Below are 15,000 nucleotides of genomic sequence, written 5' to 3'. Positions count from 1 at the left end.
TCTTCCTGCTAACTCTTATTTCCCTAGTGCCAGGTTCTTCCCCGGGGGTGAAAAATAAAAACACAAAAAAACACACACACACCAACAAACAACAACAAAACAACTCACTCGATCTGCTCTCGATGGGCAAAAATAATAATGATCTGGAATGAAATAAAATGAGATGAGAGGGAGGCACAGAGAGAGACAGACAGACACAGAGAGAGAGACAGAAAGACAGAGACAGAGAGAGACAGAGAGGAGAGAGGGGGGGACAGAGAGAGATGAGGGAGAGAGATGAAGAGAGAGAGGCAGAGAGAGAGAGACAGAGAGGAGAGAGAGGGGGGCACAGAGAGAGAGGAGGGAGAGAGAGAGGAGGGAGAGAGAGATGAAAAGAGAGAGAGAGAGAGAGAGAGAGAGAGAGAGAAAACACTGAACACTGAAATGTTTAAAGTCATTAGCTGTAAAGCTCTAGTGGTATATAGTGGGCACGAATCACAACACAAAAGGGAAAACATAATCTGAAGCAAAATAAACTATCAAGGGATAAGCGAAACCTTGGTACGAGAGACAGACAGACAGACAGACAGACAGAGACATATAGACAGAGACACAGGAGACATAGAGAGTGGCAGGAGGGATGTTAAATTTCAAGAAGGATGGAGATTGACAACATCGTCCGTAATATAAGTTGGGTAAAAACTAATGTAGGTCAAGTGTTAAACACACACACACACACACAGACACACAGAAAGAGAGGGAGAGAGAGACACACAGAGACAGAGACAGAGAGACAGAAACAGAGACAGACAGACAAAGAGAGAGAGGGTGAGATACAGAGAAGTACTTCCTAAATGGCGTCTAATCAGAGACAGACCTTCAAATCGGAAGAAGAACCACGAGAACAGGAACACGAAAAAGAACAAAAGTAAGACAAGAACAAGAATAGAACAGAATAGAATAGAACATAATAGAATAGAACAGAATAGATTAGAATATGTCTTTATTACCAAGCGTACCGGGGTCACAAGGAATATTGGGGGAAGGGGGGGGGATAGTACATAACAAGGCACGAACATAAATCGAAAATCATACACAAACGGAGATACAGTAGAAATCAGGATACATAAACGTGCATATCAATATAAAAACTTGTGCATACTCACACATGCGCGCACCGCACACACAAACACACACACACACACACACACACACACACACACACACACACACACACACACACACACACACACACACACACACACATTCTCTCTCTGTATCACACACACACACACACACACACACACACACAAACAAACACACAAACACACTCTCTCTCTGTATCACACACACACACACACACACATACACACACACACACACACACACACACACACACACACACACACACGCACGCTTGAACAGAAGCCGCATATTACATGTGGATGGGGCTGATGACTAGATCTTCAGGTGGACGATGGTTGTTGATTGAACAAGAACAAGAAGCAGAAACTGCGCTCCAGCTGTGTGATTTGAAACTAACAATCGATCGTAAGTGAAAAACCGAAAAGAACTATGCGGATTTGTACAAAGAGAACCAAGTACACTGAACGCAGAAAGCACGATCTTAGTGCGCAACGGACGTGTATAAAGCAACAACAGCAACAAACAACAACATCAACAACAATAACAACAACAGCAACAAAAACTAACGTAACAACGACGAGGACAACAACAACAACAATTACTACTACTAACACTACTACTACTACTACTACTTTCACCTTCACCTTCACCTTCACCTCTCCCGTAGTCTGGGTTCAGACCGTTGGGGCACCGCTGCTGACCTGGCCACCACCCCTCTCCACTCTTCACGGTTTTCTGATTTCCTCAGGGCGTCACCGAGCGTCAAGCCTGTCCGCCCCCGGATGTTGTCTTCCCATCTCTTCTTCTGCCGTCCTCTCCTTCTGCCTCCTTGTACGGTGCCTTGCAGGAACGTTTTGGCAAGACCAGATGATCGGGAGATGTGTCCATACCACCTAAGTTTGCGTTTTTTCACTATGGACAGAAGGTCTTCGTAGGGTCCAATACTTTGCTTGATTCTGTTCTTCACTTCCGTGTTAGTGATGTGGTCTCTGTAGGAGATGCCAAGTAGTCTACGAAAGCATCTCATCTCGACAGCTTGGATTCTTCTCTCGATGTCTGCAGTCAGGGTCCAAGTCTCGCAGGCGTAGAGCAATATTGATGTAACCAGGGAACGTATCAGTCTGATTTTTGAGCTGAGAGCGATGTTTTTGTTGTTCCAGATGGTGTTCAGCTTGTTGAGTGCCGTTGTTGTTTGGGCAATTCTCGAGAGTACTTCTGGTTTAGATCCTTCATCTGACACGATTGCTCCCAGATATTTGAAGCTGTGGACTGTTTTAAGCTTTTCGTCGTTGACTTTGATGTCAATGCTGATGCCGTTGGTGTTGTTAGTCATCAGTTTGGTTTTCTCCGCACTGATTTGCATTCCATACGATGTGGAGGCTTTGTCTAGATGTTTGACCAGGCTTGCCAGTTCTTCTTCTTTTCCAGCCAGTCCATCAATGTCGTCGGCAAAACGTAGGTTTGTGATTGTTCTGCCGCCTATGCTGACTGTTCCTACATGCTCTTCCAGTGCGTCAGTCATTATTCTTTCTAAGAAGATGTTGAAGAGTGTTGGGGAGAGTAGACAGCCTTGTCTCACTCCGACTGTGGTTCTGAACCAGTCCCCGATGCTATTGTTGAGATAGACGGCGCTGGTGGCTTTGTCATAGAGGTGCTGTATCAGTCTGATCAGGTTGGCGTTGATGTTGTACAGATTCATGGTAGCCCACAAAGCTGCATGCCAGACCCTGTCAAATGCCTTCTTAAAATCAATGAAGACGTGGTAGAGGTCTTGTTGGTGTTGATGGTACCTCTCACATAGCGACCTCAAGTTGAAGATTTGTTCAGTTGTGCTCCTTCCTGGTCTGAAACCTGCCTGTTCTTCAGCAATGATGTTTTCTGCTTGTGGTTTCAGTCTGTTAAGCAGGATCTTCAACATGACTTTGCTGGGATGACTAATCAGGCTGATGGTGCGGTAGTTTTGACACTGCTGGAGATTGCCCTTTTTGGGAAGGGTGATGATCAGTGATTGTGTCCACGGTGTGGGCCATTCCCCTGTTTGTTGCAGATTTTCAGTAGCACATCTATCATAACTTCACCCCCTGCTTGGACCAGTTCTGATGGGATGTTGTCCACTCCTGCCGATTTCCCTTTTTTTCAGCGATGCTATTGCTGCCTCTATTTCTTCACGGAGTATGGGGTGATTACTGTTATCAGTGGCTGGTGGAACATTCAGTATTGCTGGATCACCTGTGGTCTGTATGTTGTATAGCTCTGAGCAGTATTCTGTCCATCGCTTTAGGATGTCTTGTTCTTCTGTTAGACATTTTCCATCCTTGGTCTGGATGTTGGACATAGTTCTACCTTGCCTTGTGTTGGTAAGTTCTTTCACAACTTGGTAGGCTTTCTTGCTGTTGTTTCTTGTCAGGTTTTCCTCTGTGTCCTGGCATTTTCCTTCAATCCAATTCTCCCTTGCCTTCTTCATGCTTCTCTTGATTTCGGTGTTAACTGCTTTGTACTGTTTTGCCCCTTCTTCTTCATTCTTTTTCTTTTTCAGGTCTCTACGTTTGTCACACAGCTGTAGGATGTCGTCCGTGACCCAGGGCTTCTTTTTGATGCGTTGTTTTCCAAGAGTTGTTTGGGCTGTTTCAGTTAACTGAAACAGCCCAAACTACTACTTTACCAACAATAAACAGCAACAGCAACAACAACAATTACTACCACTAACACATTGTTACTTTAACAACAATGAAAGGCAACAACATCAACGACGACGACGACTACAACAACAACAACTACTACTACTACTACTACTACTACTAATTCTACGACAAAAAAAATCAACAGCATGAATAACATAAAGACAACAACAACAACAACAACAACAACACAACAACAACGAGAAAACAGCAACAATAGCAACAACAACAACAACACGAAAGCTACTTGATGACATTGAGCACAGTCACGTTTCCCTGCTGTTTTGTCACCAATGTGCCATGTGTTATGTAGAATGAAATATCGATACTGGAGACAGAGAGAGAGAGAGAGAGAGAGAGAGAGAGAGAGAGAGAGAGAGAGAGTGAGAGAGAGAGGCAGACAAAGAAAGAGAGATAGGTGTCGAGCGAGAGAGAGAGAGAGTGAGGGCAACGAGGAAGAGGGAGAGACAGACAAACAGACAAACAGACGGACAGACAGACAGAGAGAGGGGTGGGGGGAGAGAGACAGGCAGATAAAGAGAGAGAAGCGGAGAGCGAGAGAGAGAGTGAGGGCAATGAGGAAGAGGGAGAGAGAGAGCCAGACAAACAGACAAACATACGGACAGACAGATGGACAGAAACAGAAACCAAGATAGAGACATGAACCAAAACAGACATGAAGAGAACATCTTGCATATATCAGATAACTGACAAACTTATGCTTGAGAAAAAAAAAATCAGATTCAATATGGCATGAAAAGAACGGAGGGAAGGGAGAAAAAAGTATGCAAAAAAATAATGAATAAAAAAAAACAAAAACACTTTGAAGTCAGTGAACACGAACTTATTGCACGTGGAGGGAATTAAAAGCAAATACAGAACTGAACTGAAACATGACACGATGGGGTGGGAGGTGGGAGGGTAAGGGGAGAGGAGGGGGGGGTGGGGTGGGGGGCTTAAGCCTTTTCCTGCTTGCACCGTTTTCAACGTGTCTGATTCTTCCTTGAGGGTTTACACGACATGGTTAGGGGTGGGTGAGGATGGTGGTGGTGGTGGTGGGAGGGGGGATCTAAAATGATAATGATGTGAAAGGAAATGAAATGAGAGAGAGAGAGGGGGGGTGAGAGAGAGAGGGGGAGAGAGAGTTTCAGTTTCAGTAGCTCAAGGAGACGTCACTGCGTTCGGACAAATCCATATACGCTACACCACATCTGCCAAGCAGATGGGGAGAGAGAGAGAGAGGAGAGAGAGAGAGAGAGGGACAGACACAGACAGAGAGACAGAGACAGAGAAAGACAGACAGAGAGAGACAGACAGACAGGTACACAGAGAGAGAGGAGAGAGAGCAAAATCAGTTGATGGGAGAGGGAGAGAAAGGGAAAGAAAGAGAGGAAAGAGAGACAGACAGACAGACAGACAGACCAACAGACAAACAGACAGACAGAGACATACAGAAACAGAGAGGGAAACAGTAACAGAGACACACAGAGAGAGGACAGTGAGGTAGAGGGAGAGACAGACAGACAGACAGACAGACAGACAGACAGACAGACAGACAGAAACAGAAACCAGGATAGAGACACAAACGGAAACAGTAATGAAGAGAGCATCTCTGATAAATCAGATAACTGACAAACCTATGCTTTTGAAGAGAAAAAAAGAAAATAAGAAATCAGATTCAATATAGCAAAAAAAGAATGGAGGGAAGGAAGAAAAAAGTGAGTGAAAAATAATGAATAATATTTTTTAAAAACAAAAACAAAACAAAACAAAAAACACACAAAACACCTTGAAGTCAGTGGACAGGAACTTATTGCACGTGGAGGGAATTAAAAGCAAATACAGAACTGAACTGAAACATGACACGATGGGGTGGGAGGTGGGAGGGTAAGGGGAGAGGAGGGGTGGGGTGGGGGGCTTAAACCTTTTCCTGCTTGCACCGTTTTCAACGTGTCTGATTCTTCCTTGAGGGTTTACACGACATGGTTAGGGGTGGGTGAGGGTGGTGGTGGTGGGGGGGGGGGTAAATGATAACGATGTGAAAGGAAATGAACTGAGAGAGAGAGGGGGGGGGGACAGAGACAGAGACAGACAGACAGTTAGACAGACAGAGACAGGGAGAGAGACCTAGACCGACAGACAAACAAACAGAGAGCCAGCCAGACAGACAGACAAACAGAGAGCAAAATAAATTGATGAGAGAGGGAGAGAGGAAAAGAGAAAGAAGGAGGAGACAGGCAGACAGACAGATGGACGGACAGAAAGACAGACGGATGGACAGACGGAGAGATAGGTAGACAGACACACAGACAGAAACAGAAAGGGAGACAGTAATGGAGACAGACAGACAGACGTACAGATAGATAGATAGACATACAGACAGACGAACAGATGGACAGACAGACAGATGGACAGACAGACATACATGGAGGTAAATAGACAGACAGACAGACAGAAACAGGGATGGAGACAGTAACAGAGAGAGACAGACGGACGGACAGACAGACAGACGGACAGAAAGAAAGACAGACAGACGGATGGACAGACAGACGGACAGGTACAGAGATCCATACAAAACAGACAGACAGACAGAGAGACAGTCATTCCTTTTTGTGTGCAAAATCAACTTTGTGCAGTGCCCCTACACATAATAATTCCGATCGATATTGTAAAACTGGTCGAACCGGCCAGATCAAAAGAAAATACCATTTGGATTATAACGCTTGCCATATATATAACAGGGTTAACCCATCCATGCATGACGCTTCCGCAAAACACAAGGGGGGAAAAAAAGAAACTTCTACAAAAAGATTGGGAACAAAAACAGATAGAAAAAAACAACCACCAATTCTAAGTAACAGGTAAGTCAGGATCTAGAGGCTACAAAGAGATCTAAAACCCGCGGAAACCATATCGACACAATCACATTGCACGAGGGACTGACGACGTATGAAAAGGAAACCAACACAAAAGTAATGTGATAGATGAATCTGTGTGTGTGTGTGTGTGTGTGTGTGTGTGTGTGTGTGTGTGTGTGTGTGTGTGTTATGAAATACGTGCGTACGTACCTGATAATGTACCAATTATTCTTTTCATTGCTTTGCTGTTATTGATACCAAGCAGCCATGACTCAGTTATTCTACATGAAGCGGTCTCACTAGAATGGTGCTGTCTAAATCCGGACTGACTGATATATATAGAAGCTGATATTTTTTTTCAGTAAAGGATGTAAGACACAGGGGCACACTACGTTCTAGAACTTTAGAGACAGAAGACAACAATCAGATTGGTCTATAATTATTGACATCATTAACGTCACCTTTTTATGCTGTGAAATGAGTTTTGCATGTTTAAACTCTTTTGTAAATTACATTTATTTGCTTATTTATCATCATTGTTGTCCTATTTATTTTGTTTATTTATTATTATTATTATTTTATTATTATTATTATCATCATTACTACTACCTTTTTATATATCATAATTATTTATTTATTTATTTATTTATATAAGCTTATCTATTATTTATTCACCCTTTTTTTTCCTCAAGGCCTGACTAAGCGCGTTGGGTTACGCTGCTGGTCAGGCATCTGCTTGGCAGATGTGGTGTAGCGTATATGGATTTGTCCGAACGCAGTGACGCCTCCTTGAGCTACTGAAACTGAAACTGAAACTGCTAAACGAAGATTGAAGAGATAAGTAAGAGAATCAGCAATATATGGTACAGATATTCTTGATATTTTTGGACGAATGCCATCGAAGCCACACGAGTTCTTTTTTTTCTTTCTTTTTTCTTTTCTTTCTTTCCTTTTTTTAAGAAGAAGCAGCTAAAGAGAAAGACAGAGACAGCTAGACAGAGACACAGAGTCACAGAGAGAGAAGAAAAAGAAGCTAAAGAGAAAGAGAGAGGGACGTTTAGAATAAGGGAGACAGAGGGAGAGAGACAGAGAAAAGAAGATGAAGAAGAAGCTAAAGAGAAAGACAGAAGGACAGCTAGAGAAAGATAGAGAGAGAGACAGAAATAGAGAGACAGAGACAGAGAGAGAGAGAGAAGAAGAAGAAGAAGAAGAAGAAGAAGAAGCTAAAGAGAAGGACAGAGGGACAACCAGAGAGAGAGTGAGAGAGAAAGAGAGACAGACAGACAGACAGACTGACAGACAGACAGACAGACAGAGACAGACAGAGAGAAAGACAGACAGACAGACAGGCAGACAAACAGACACACACACACACACACACACACACACACACACACACACACACAGAGAGAGAGAGAGAGAGAGAGAGAGAGAAAGAGAGAGAGAGAGAGAGAGAGAGAGAGAGAGAGAGAGAGAGAGACAGGCACTTCCAGTTCAGTTCTCGGACCAGCAGGACACGAGTGGACGGCAAATACAGGAAGTGAAGTGAAGCATAAATCCCTGGGAATTCAACTTTTGTGCTGTTAGCGTTGTTGCTGTTTCTTTGTTGTCGTTTTTTTTTTTTCTCTCTCTTCTTTTTTCTTTTTTTTCAGGTAAGAAAAGACAACATGCTTTAGAGAAATTAATATTCATAACAACTTGGAAATGAAGTAAGTCAAAATTACGACTAGGAGATAGAGAGAGAGGGGGGGGGGGGGACTGTACTATATAGACAATAATAAGACTTCGCAAATACAAGAAGACAAATAACAGAATAACAGTTAATGTATTAATATAAAGAACTGATGTGTGAACTTCATGGGCAACCCTTAACCTGCAAAATTGACAGTATTACACCGAAGTACAAGGTGTCCAACATCACGGCACAAGGTGGGATAAATAATGAGACAAATAGAAAGAGACGGAGAGACAGACACAGAGACAGAAGAGTAGAAAGAAAAGAAAGGAGAGAGAGAGACAGAGACAGTGAGAGATGAATCAAACAAGATATCTCTCAGAAATTCCAAAATCGACAATATTTTCTCCTTTTTCCAACTACATCCTTAGTGGTGGTCTGAACGCTAGTCATTAGGAAAAGACGATAAAGTGCGTAGCATGTACTTAGCGCACGTAAAGGTACCCACGAGAACAAATGGTTCAATTCTGTGGAAAATTCCCACTCTCATAGGGGTGAAAAATACTCTTGCCTGCAGAATGTGGTTGCCAGAAATTTGTTATGACAGGAGAGCCATACAACAGAACACAATGCAATGCAGTGATCGAGAATGATACTAAAGGAAAATAAAGACAAGACAGATAGAACTAGAAAGAAAGAGAAACAGGGAAAGGAAAAACAGAGACAGAGAGAGGGACACAGACACAGAGAGAGAGAGAGAGAGAGAGAGAGAGAGAGAGAGAGAGAGAGAGAGAGAGAGAGAGAGATCAGAACTGTTTTAATGTAAGGCCACCGACCTGCATACACATGGATGCACGTGTTGTACACACACACACACACACACACACACACACACACACACACACACACACACACACACACACACACACACACACACACACACACGTATATGAAAACCAAACCAAACAAAATTTGAGAGAGAGAGACACCGCTACCCCCCTAACCCCCCCCCACCCCCGCCCACACACACAGACGGACAAACACAGTGTAATTCAACAACAACAATAACAACCACAACATTTCAAAAACAGAAGCATATACATTAGTTTGCAGTAATCACATGATGGGCAATCCACCATTAACGAAAAAAAAAAAAAAAAAAAAAAAGAAGAAATTCCAGCCGGCATGAAGAGCATGGTGGAGAGAGGAGAGAAAAAGCTGAAATTAAGGACACATCCGGTTCAAGCTGACACGATGGGGTTGCACGTGCTGCACTGAACAGCAGAGACAGGAAGTGAAGATCGCCGTCACGATCATCAAGCCACAGGCGATCCAATGCTTCCTGCTGTGTCCAAGTTGGCTTTTCAAGGCATCATAATTATCTGTCATCAGGGATGGAAAAAACGGTACTCCTTCGCGGAACGACACGAGATGGAAAAAAAAGACAGACAGACAGACAGAACAACACGCTATGAAGAAAAAGAATAGACAGACAGGCAGACAGGCAGACCAACATACTGATATATGGACAAATACATAGATAGATACACAGCCAGCCAGACAGCCAAACAGCAGGAACAACACAACACGAAATGAAAAAGGAAAGGAGAAAGAGAAAGACAAACTGACAGACAGACAGACAGACAGTCATATATATATATATATATATATATATATATATATAGAGAGAGAGAGAGAGAGAGAGAGAGAGAGAGAGAGACAGGACGTAGGACAGTTTCGTTGTCAGACCATTTGTCCATACAATGGAGTCAGCACAGTATGAAAAAAAAATGAATATATACATCGACATAAAATCACATTCACACATTTCGTCTAATTTCTAACGATTTGAATACAAAAAAGGGCAGATTACAAACAATTCTTTCGTTCGCATTGGCAAACAGAAGTTTAAACATGGATGGTTTCTATAGAATTTTTCTGGTCTTAGCTCTTTCCGGATAGCTGTATATTTACAGCACGTTAACAAGAAGTGAAGTTCTGTTTCTGGGACATTGACACAAAAAGGACAGTTAACATTTCTCATCACATCACGTTTGTACTGTAAAAAAGACAATTCAGTGGAGACATTCCAATCCTTTATCTCGAAAAAAACAACAAAAAAACGCTACGAATTTTGACGTTGGCAATTTGAAGTAAATGACAACTTGGTGAAAAAGAATGCTTATAAAAGACGTAGACATCACAGAATGTGTGAGACTCTAATCTTGCATGTCAATTTTGTTTAAAACAGTCGATAAGTCTCTGTTTGAAAGCCGTTAGAAACATTTCCGGGTTACCAACCCCCTGAAATTCCCAAACTTCTCCAAAACCAAATTTGTATAAAATATTTCTAACTTTACACTCCCATATCACATAGTTCTGGTTCTGCAGGTTCAGAAGCACACCATACGCTTTCTTTGGATATCTACTGTTATCCATCTGTGCAATTCGTAACCAGAATTCCACACATTTTACAGGTGTTGCAATATATAAAGGGTATCTTCCCGTTTCCCCGTGTTTTAAGTGTTTTAGAGAGTTATTATCTACGCCCATTAATCGTTTCAGAGCAAACAAGTGAACTCTCGATTTGGTCTTGGTATTGTGTCAGTCCCCAGACTTCAGCCCCAGTGGTCAAGATTGGCAGTATCTGGCAATCAAAGAGCTTAAACAAGATAGTTGGCGAATGTTCACCAGTCGACCACAGCATCCTAATGATCTCTATCGTTCCTTTTCTGGCCTTTTCTGCGATGTCAGACGTAGTGTGAGCAAAACTCAATTTTATTGACAAAAAGATACCAAGGTATGAACCGATGCATATAGCAAATGGATGCCATTACCATTTCTACCATCTCAAGATTTTATTTCAGTTTTTGTTGTTGTTGTTGTTGTTGTTGTTGCCCTGAGGGTTTATAACACGACGAACTCTGCAAGAAAACAACAAGAACGAAATCAAATAAAGAGGTAAAGAAAGGAAAAGACAACGATAATTCCTATTCCGTGAAAATCATGAATTTGTCTTTGTAGTTTTGTATCCCTCTTTATTATCATTATTCGTTTATCCATTTCTGTTTGTAAAAAAAATAGAAACCTTCTGACACGTTGGCAGCCCAGCAAACACCAAAAAATATCTACAAGAACGACGACGATGACAACAACAACAACAACAACAACAACAACAACAACAACAACACACACACACACACACACACACACACACACACACACACACACACACACACACACACACACACGCACGCACGCACACACACACACACACAGAGAGAGAGAGAGAGAGAGAGAGAGAGAGAGAGAGAGAGAGAGAGAGAAAGAAACAAAACAAACAAACAAAACCATAATAACACCGACAACAATAACAACGATGAAAAAATAAAAACTTATCTTTTTATAAAAACGGTAAAGAAGGTGAACAACAACAAAAAAAAAGGAATATGAACAAGAACAAAAGAACAAGACCTACGCTTTTTTTTGCAGCACTGTCTGGGAACCGACAATCGATTATTAAAGCAAGAGAGGAAAAACAAAACAAAACAAAACAAAACAAAGAAACAAAAAACCGACACCCGATGAGCCAGACATAGAGAGTCGCCTATAAAGTTTGAAACTAAAAGTAAAAATACAAGAAACAACACGTACACGATTTTATTGCTGACAACATATCAGGAGAAAAAAAAAGAAAAAAAGGAGACAAGAAATGAACTAGAACTGACAGATGTTGCTGCAGGGAAGTTACACATCATCTTGCTCTTTCTGCCAGCCATGTGTCAAGCGTCCCCTGTGGAGGTAGATATAAAAATCGTACCTTTAAATTTTTTATCTATTTATTTATTTTAAAAAAAATAAAGGAAAGAAAAAAAAAGACAAAGCATGAAAAGAGAGAAAGACACAGAGAGGATGAGTTAGAGAGAGAGAGAGGGAGGGAGAAAGAGAGAGAGGGAGAAAGAGAGAGAGAGAGGGAGAAAGAGAGAGAGAGGGAGAAAGAGAGGGAGGGAGAAAGAGAGAGGGAGAGAGAGAGAGAGACAGGAGAAAGAGATAGGGAGGGAGAAAGAGAGAGAGGGAGAGAAAGAGAGAGGGAGAGAAAGAGAGGGAGGGAGAAAGAGAGAGGGAGAGAGAGAGAGACAGGAGAAAGAGATAGGGAGGGAGAAAGAGAGAGGGAGAGAGAGAGGGAGAGAAAGAGAGGGAGGGAGAAAGAGAGAGGGAGAAAGAGAGAGAGGGAGAGAGAGAGACAGGAGAAAGAGAGAGGGAGGGAGAAAGAGAGAGAGGGAGGGAGAAAGAGAGAGGGAGAGAGAGAGAGAGACAGGAGAAAGAGAGAGGGAGGGAGAAAGAGAGAGAGGGAGGGAGAAAGAGAGACAGATGGGGCGAGAGAGACAGGAGAAAGAGAGAGAGAGAGTGAGGCACAGAGAGAGAGAAAAGAGAGAGATTGGAGAGAGAAGAGAGAGAGAAAGAGAGAAAAAAGAGAAAAAAAGAGAGAGGATGGAGAGAGAAGAGAGAGAGAAAATAAAAAGAGATTAGAGAGAGAAAAGAGATAGAGAGGGGGAAGATAGACAGGAGAAAGAGAAAAAAGAGAGAGGGGTGAAGAGAGAGATTGGAAAGAGAAAAGAGAGAGGGGGAGAAGAGAGACAGGAGAGAGAGAGAGAGAGAGACAGGAGAGAGAGAGAGAGAGAGAGAAAAGAGAGAGAGAGAGGGGGAAGATAGACAGGAGAAAGAGAAAAAGAGAGAGGGGTGAAGAGAGAGATTGGAAAGAGAAAAGAGAGAGGGGGAGAAGAGAGACAGGAGAGAGAGAGAGAGAGAGAGAGAGAGAGAGAGAGAGTATTCTTTGAGAAAATAAGAAAGAAACATAAAATGATCATGGAGAGAGAAACATAGAGACAGATCGTAAGTTTCCAAAACATGTTATAACACTACTTTAACCACAGAAAATTATAATACATAGGCATCCATCTATGTTTGACAAAGTACATGTCACACATTCTAAACTACCTGAGATTTCTGTGAAACTCGATCAACATACCTCTTAGGGTATTGTGTTATAAGAGTCTATGTTTTTACTTCCATTAGTTTTCTTCTTACAGCGTGAAGCGTTAAGTCGCCCACTCAGCGACGGAAAATATGGGTCTCCCCTTTCAACAGGCTATACAGAGTGATATACCAAACCAAAAACAAAGTGTTCGTGTGTGTCACACAGCTTGTTGATAAACTTATTAAACTGTAATTGGTGAAATAACCAAAACAGTCACTATGACTAGACGTCATGACACCATCCACACACAATACTGAAACACAAAAATCAATTGCCAATAAACTTGGGACTGACCAAAAAAGAAAACAAATGATGGCAAGAGGAGCATAAAGATGTGCCAGGTTGAACAGTTAAAAGTTTTCGTTTTGTTTTTAAGTTTAAAAAAAAATCAAATCATATTCCGCTTTCTGGGATGTGCATGCTGGGTATGCTCTTGTTTCCATAACCCACCGAACGCTGACATGGATTACATGATCTTTAACGCGCGTATTTGATCTTCTGCTTGCATGCAGTTTACACACGAAGGGGTTTCAAGCACTAGCAGGTCTGCACATAATTATGTTGACCTAATTATGTTTCGGAAAAATCTTCACCCTTTACCCACTTGGTGCCGTTACCGAGATTCGAACCCGGGACCCTCATGTTGAAAGTCCAATGCTTTAAAACCACTCGGCTATTGCGCCCGTCGATCAAGGCATCCGACCCTGATCAATGGTAAAGACGGAAACAGAAATCCAACACCTAACAACATCTGTCACATCGTTTCGGAAAGATGGAGAGTAGAAAGACAAATGTAAAACAAACAAACAAACAAAGAACCCAACAAAGAGGTAAACTGACAGATGATGCTATGGGGATTCATATTTCCCCTGCTTTTTCTGTCACCCATGTGTCATATTTACATGCCTGGGATTTCTTAAACAATTTTTTTTTGTTTGTTTGTTTAATGCAGTCAGTTAGAACAATAAAATGATGGTGACATAAATAACTGGTTTTGATAGGGAGGAGGGTGAGGAAGAGAAAGAGAGAAAGGTACGTGCATGTACATACATACATACATACATACATATATATATATATATATATATATATATATATATATATATATATATATATATATATATACATATATATATATATATATATATATATATATATATATATATATATGTATGTATGTACATATATATATATATAATAAAGAAGAAGGGAAAAACACAGCCTTAAACTGAATGAAAAGCCAGAGTGAAGAACAAAAAGACACCTAAGCACACTGAAGTTATAATAAATCAAGTCAACGCTATCCAAACCACACAAACGGATGAAGAAAAAAGAAAGAAAGAAAGACAGACAGACAGACAGAAAGACAGACAGACAGACAGACAGGCAGACAGAAAGACAGACAGACAGACAGACAGGCAGACAGAAAGACAGAAAGACACACACTTACAACAATGAAGTCAACGTGATCCTTGCACACACAAACAGATGAAGAAGAAAGAAAGAAAGACAGGAAAAAACGAAAGAGAGAAGAAGAAGGAAAGGAGGAAAGCAAGACAGAAAGACAGACAGAAAGGAAGAAAGAAAGAAAGACGGAAAAAACAAGGAAAAAAAGAACGACAGATG

Source organism: Babylonia areolata, chromosome 15 (assembly GCF_041734735.1).
Source record: "Babylonia areolata isolate BAREFJ2019XMU chromosome 15, ASM4173473v1, whole genome shotgun sequence".
Lineage (NCBI taxonomy): Eukaryota > Metazoa > Mollusca > Gastropoda > Neogastropoda > Buccinidae > Babylonia > Babylonia areolata.
This window is presented reverse-complemented; position numbering follows the sequence as displayed.